Source organism: Gloeophyllum trabeum (genome assembly GCF_000344685.1).
Source record: "Gloeophyllum trabeum ATCC 11539 unplaced genomic scaffold GLOTRscaffold_00007, whole genome shotgun sequence".
NCBI classification, from domain to species: domain Eukaryota; kingdom Fungi; phylum Basidiomycota; class Agaricomycetes; order Gloeophyllales; family Gloeophyllaceae; genus Gloeophyllum; species Gloeophyllum trabeum.
In genome coordinates, this window is record NW_006920416.1 from 145,393 (window position 1) to 151,707 (window position 6,315).

Sequence of the window (6,315 nt, forward strand, 5' to 3'; positions counted from 1 at the left end):
AGGTACATTTTGTGCTTATACTCATTTGGCGGTCTTACCAGTCCATCTTGCAGCTGTAAGATGATCACGAATGTGGAGTCAGAACTCACATTCAACATATTGGTGTTAGGATTGGATTGTATCGGACACTTTCAGTAGCCACAATAACCAAATAGGTACAAACAGTTTCGCATTTTTGGTAACTGTTCTACTGGATGTACTTGTCCTTAGTCTATTGCTATATACTAGCCTCCGGTTTGTGTCTGTGTCTGTGTCTGAGTATCTGGGCATCTCTGGTGTCCTTCTGGTCTATCCCTGCTGCATCTGATAATTGGAGGAGCATGACAAGGTCTTCTCTGCAGCCTGTGAACGTGTCAATGACCTTGTCAATTATCCTATGCAAGGTCCAGACACACCTTATCCTGTAGGAATAATACATTAGACATGCATTATAATGTAGGTACATTTTACATTAATCCTGCATTAGGGTATGTGATGCATTATGGTCTTGCCCTTTGTCCTGAGGCTGCACCGGGATGCCAGCTGAGCTTGAATATGACAGCCCTGGCATCCCGGCATTGAGATCCAGATCGGGATTTGATCTGAGCAGTTATCAATAATAGCTGGCTGGGTATACCTGGCACTGGAGGCCCCAGAAAAATGGAAGAATATGGAAAAATTGGAATATACTTCTGGGGCCTGATGGGACTGCATTACAGCTATGAATAAGCTTGAGAATGTGCCAGAGCACCACAGATGGATGAGCCATGAGCAGCTGATATAAAATAGGAAAACAAAAGGAAAAACCAGGAAAAATTCACAGGACCACCCATGGATAGCTGTGCACATGTGGAATTACTACATTACATCATCTCTTACCAAATAAGGCAATATATAAGATTGTACACATATAGGATCTGCATTTTGACCTCTTACCATATCTAGGGTCTGTTTGTTCTTATTGTTGAATATTGTGACTGATGTAGTGGTTCAAACAGTGCAAATCAGATGGGAGACTTGTACCAGTGATGTATAGGTGCCCTGGGCTACACCTTGCTGTAAAAAAAAATCATTTTCGCCACCAGCTCTGGGACAGTTTTTCGCATATTCCCACACTATTACTACACCACATGACTTTGAATCTGGGGGTCCTACTCATCACATATGTGGTCACATGTTTACATAAGACACCGAGAGTTTTGGAGTAATGGGTGACTGCTGCTTGCGGGTAGTACTCCTGCTATGGACCCCCCACACCTACCATTTCTGTTGCAATTGATTGGAACAGACTTCCTCTCACATATATTAGTATATCTCAACAATCACACCAGTTTTGGGACCATCCAGACCACCCCTTGGTAACTTACCACCAGTCATCCCCCAAAACACCTGTTTCACCCCACCCAGGGACAGCCTGTATACCCACACCCCTGGAAACACTCATAACTAGGACATGCCTGATACATTCCTGACCTTACCCCAATCACCCCGGAAGACACGAGGCATCCCTGGACACCAAAGAAAATTACCCCAGGTCAGTAGCTATAGGCAGACAGTACTGAGTTAGTGTCCGAACGTGTCCAAAAAGGTCGGAAAATGAATACAGTAGTGCTTTGGCAGGTAGGCTATGGGTCATTGGGGTGGCTCAGACATGCTTGGCCATACATGGGGCATAGTTGGATGTGTATTTTGAGGTATTTATAGGGGTGCAGGTAAATGGGTGGTCCCTGGGTGGGTTGAAACAGGTGTTTTTGGGGATGACTGGTGGTACACAGCCAAACCAGATTTTGTGGTGCTCGTGTGTGGAAGTCAGATAAAAATCCATCTACATACATTCTTGTGAATTTCCTGTGAATTCCTTGAGCAAATCTTGTCATGGCACAGCTCATGGAATTCTTGTCAATGCGCACATAAAGGCACATAACTTGTCAAAACTCAGTAAACTCAGCAAGCATTCAGACATCCCTGGTGGCACCCAAAGCGATGAGATGGTCATGTGAGGTACCAAAGAGTATGTTGCGGTCAATATATGCGAAGTGTGTCATGCATGTTTTCTCATTAGCACTCCCCGTGCGGGATGTCACCCACCTGGTATTACATTAAAGTCAAACAGAGATGGCTACGGCCATCGCACTCTGATGTCTATCTGGTCTCTCACAGCGAGACAATGGCTCTGGCAGAAAACCCTGCTGCAGATACTGGGTACCCTTTCTTGTGCGACCATGACAGGCTTTGCTAGCATGATTGCTGCACTGCCCCAGACCATTTCTCACTGTCTGCCTGAGTTATTGGAGTAGCAGACATGCTAGCTGTTACCCTCTTAGCATCCTGTATGTTGTGTGTATATCTCCTGTGACCGGTCTAATCTTCTTCCTACATTACATTCACTATGATTTTTTGAATGCGAATTTCTCTGCCTTGAGGGCCCCACTCCCTCGCTCGCCTCCCAGGATGAATATATTCATAAGAGGGCTGACATTGAAGGATGTCCATTCAAATATGTGCCTATCATTTGTACCATCCGACGACACTCACCCATGACCACCAGTTGCTCACCCACATGATACGATTGCTGATATCAAGTATTGTCTACGGCTCCGATGCCTCATACCTGACCCACGTTGGTTCCAGCACAATGTCTATTATCCAACTGTCTGGATTGGCATGCTTTCAGACTGCGAGATGCAACGTGAACTAGGCATCGGAAACTTGTGCACCAATACTGGGCCCACCCAGACCACCCCTTGGTGACTTAGCACCAGTCCTCCTCAAAAACACCTACACATCATCCCAGGACTTACAGCCATTGAAACACTTCTAAACACACTATCAATGATGCCCCATGTATGATGCATCATCTACCTGTCACCCCACTCATGCTTTGGTCCACTCAGCCTGTTAAAGCACTACTCAGTGCATTTTTGGACCTTTTTGGACAGTTGGGACACTAACTTGTGCTCAACCCCAGTACTGTCTGGCTGTGGCCACAGTCCCGGGTGGGTGACTTTGGTGTTCAGGGATGCTTAGTGTGTTCCAGGGTGGTTGGGGTAAGCTCAGGAATGTATGGGGTATGTTCTAAGATGTTGCTAGGAGTGTTCCTAGGGCTGTAGGTACATTGGCTGTCCTGGGGTGGTGTGATATAGGTGTTTTTGAGGAGGGCTGGTGCTAAGTCACCAAGGGGTGGTCTGGGTGGGCCCAATATTGATGTGCATGGTGGGACATGCTAATATACACTAAGGGGAGTGTGTTATAACCAATAGTAACACAAGTGGTAGCCATGGGGGGTCCGTAGGAGGAGTACTACCCAAAAGCAGTAGTTAGCCACTTGCTGCTCAGAATCTCTCGGGCCTTATGTAAACATGTAGCCTTACATGGTTGAGTAAGACCCCCCAATGGCAAGCAATATGGTGTAGTAATAGTATGGGAAATTTTGAAAAAGTGTCCTAGAGCTGGCAGTGAAAAACTATTTTTGTGCAGCAATGGATAACCCATGTTACCTAGACATGATTGGGACAAGAACTTCATCTCCTTACACACTATTTGGACTGCTACATTAGTACCAACATCAACAATAAGGATAAATAAACCCCAGATCTGGAAATAGGCAGGAATGTAGATCCTGAAGGTACCCCCTATTAATTAATGCCATATTGGCCATTCACTAATGTAATATAGTGATGCCACATGTATTCTGCCACCCACAGCAGGTCCCCCAAAATTTCCCGGATTTTTGCGCATTTTTACTGATTTTATACCAGCTGCTAAGTAGCTGTTGCGTGGTGCTCTAGACACATTTCCACACTATGTATAGGTCCGGCACCATTGGGCCTGGCCCCAGAAATACAGTATGATTTTCCATATTTGTTCATATTTTTCTAGGGCCTACAGTGCCACGTATGGCCACCCACCTATTATTGGCAACAGCTTAGACCAAATCCCAATTTGGATCTCCATGCCGGAGATGCCGGGGCTGTCGTATTCAAGCCCAGCTGGGCTGCTGGTAGCTCTATAATGTATCGGGGAGAATAATGCATAAACACCGCACATGTAGCCTGTTTAATGTAATAGGGTACATGGTAGTATTGGGTGAATAATGTAATAATACTACAGCAAGAGGTGAGCGCACTTTTTACAGCCATGCCAGAACACCAGTGGTTCCCACCATCGTAATACAGTACAAAGAGATACACTGTACAACCCATGTGCATTAGGCCAGTGACTGTAGATCAGCTGTGATTACAAGGACTGGCTGCTGGCTGACTTTGATATACAGTGCTGTATTACAATGGGTTGATAATGGCTGGTACTGTAGATGACTGTGAATGGTACTGTACTCCATTTCCGGGCTGAATGCAGTGTACTGTAGATGGCACTGTGGATGGATGGATGGCCCTATAGAGGGCACTGTAGATGGTACTGTACATGAATGGCTGGCCTCATACATGGTACTGTAGATGGAACTGTAAATCATATTCGGCTGGAATGCTGGATGCCAAAGCGTGATTAGTGCTATTAATAGAATTATGGCTTCAAAAGCTTCTGTAGGGCAAACATTAATCTGGAAAAATGCTGAATAAATCATAAAATATTGATGGATGGGTATGCTGCTGATGCACACTATACAATAGGTAATCAGCTGCTAAGAATAGCAAAATATGATAGGGTAGTCGTTAAAACCACATTTATGTGCTATGCACCCACATGGGATTTATTCCCAGGGGTACTGTGGATTAGTGCATAGAAATGTGAGAAATGGATCAATGGCATGGATACACTGCTTGTTTTAGCTATAAGGTCACATAAATTATATTTCTTACCACCGGCTCTGGGACATTATTTTGTGATTTCCTAGTCCAGTACTGGTGAGAAGTCTATGCCCCTTTGAGGGTTTGGTCACCTAATATGTAGCTACGGGTTTACTCAAGAGTGCGGGAGAATCTAGCCACTTCATAAATAGCTACCGCCTTTCACTGGTGCTCCTCCTGGAGCCTTTCCCCAGGTACCGCCACTGAGTTTGATGGTCCGCACAGCCTCTCCCTAGTATATAGAGTGGTATGCCATCAAGGCGTAACAATTTCTGCACCATCTACGTCACTATTCATGGAGATATAGAGATGCATAGCAAATGTGACACAAAAACACAAAGATGTTGCTACACCACATGAACCATACATGATATCTTCCTGCGGATACTCGCTGGTACCTCTCCAGGTATGCCCCATCAATCATACATCTTGTCCCAGGTGTCCCACTACGTTGCAGGCTGGAGAGTGTGTCAGTTTCTGGCATACAGCTGGAACCCGGGCTGAAGCCAAGTGCTTACCAGCACTGCAGTTCTGCAATGCACATACTTCTTGCTGTAGCCTGCTGCTGCATGGATGGTGGTGGGACACCTGGGACAAGATGTATGATTGATGGGGCATACCTGGAGAGGTACCAGCGAGTATCCGCAGGAAGATATCATGTATGGTTCATGTGGTGTAGCAATGTCTTTGTGTTTTTGTGTCACATTTGCTATGCCAGTAGCCAGTCCTTGTAATTACAGCTGATCTACAGTCGCTGGCTTAATGCACATTGCCCTCACAGTATATCCCTTGCTACTGTACTACAAATGGGGAACCATGACTGGCCAGAATATAATGAGAATCCAGGATTTTCTGTGCATCATCCAATTTAGGTAATTTCTGTTTCCGGCAGTTCTCAGATGCACCATTTGGCCTTGGTTTCACAGTGTCGCTTCATCTCTGGCAATAGTATGGTTAATTGTCGTATTAGCTCTGACCTCAGAGTGTGCCCTTCGACTCAGCTGATGCTGTAGTATCAATGTATTACAGCCCTATTGTGGTCACAAACCCTTATGCATTACACAGGATAACATTCCAGTGTAATGTATTATGACCCTCCCTTGTCCCGGGAGGGGTGCTGGGTGCCGGGCTGGGTTTCAAATGGCCTGCCCGGCATCTAGGCATCAAGATCCAGATCGGGTTTGGGTGTATACCCTGGGAAACAGCCACCCCAATTAGTCCAGGAGGGTAATAATAGCCTGGGGCCATCATTCTGGGCCGGAAAAATCCAGTACAATCGCAGTAAAATCGGAATATATTGGTGGGACCCAGATACCACATCTTAGTGCTATAAATAGGTCCAGCCCATATATAGATCACTGCAGGATAATACTTGGCAGCCCATATAAAATCGGAAAAAATGCGCAAAAATGCACAAAAATCAGGGATGCTGGTAGTGGCTCCTGTGCACAGATGCCATCACTACATTACATAATGGACTTCCTAATATGGAAGTATATCAAATGGTACACTCCAGGGACCCATTTTTCAT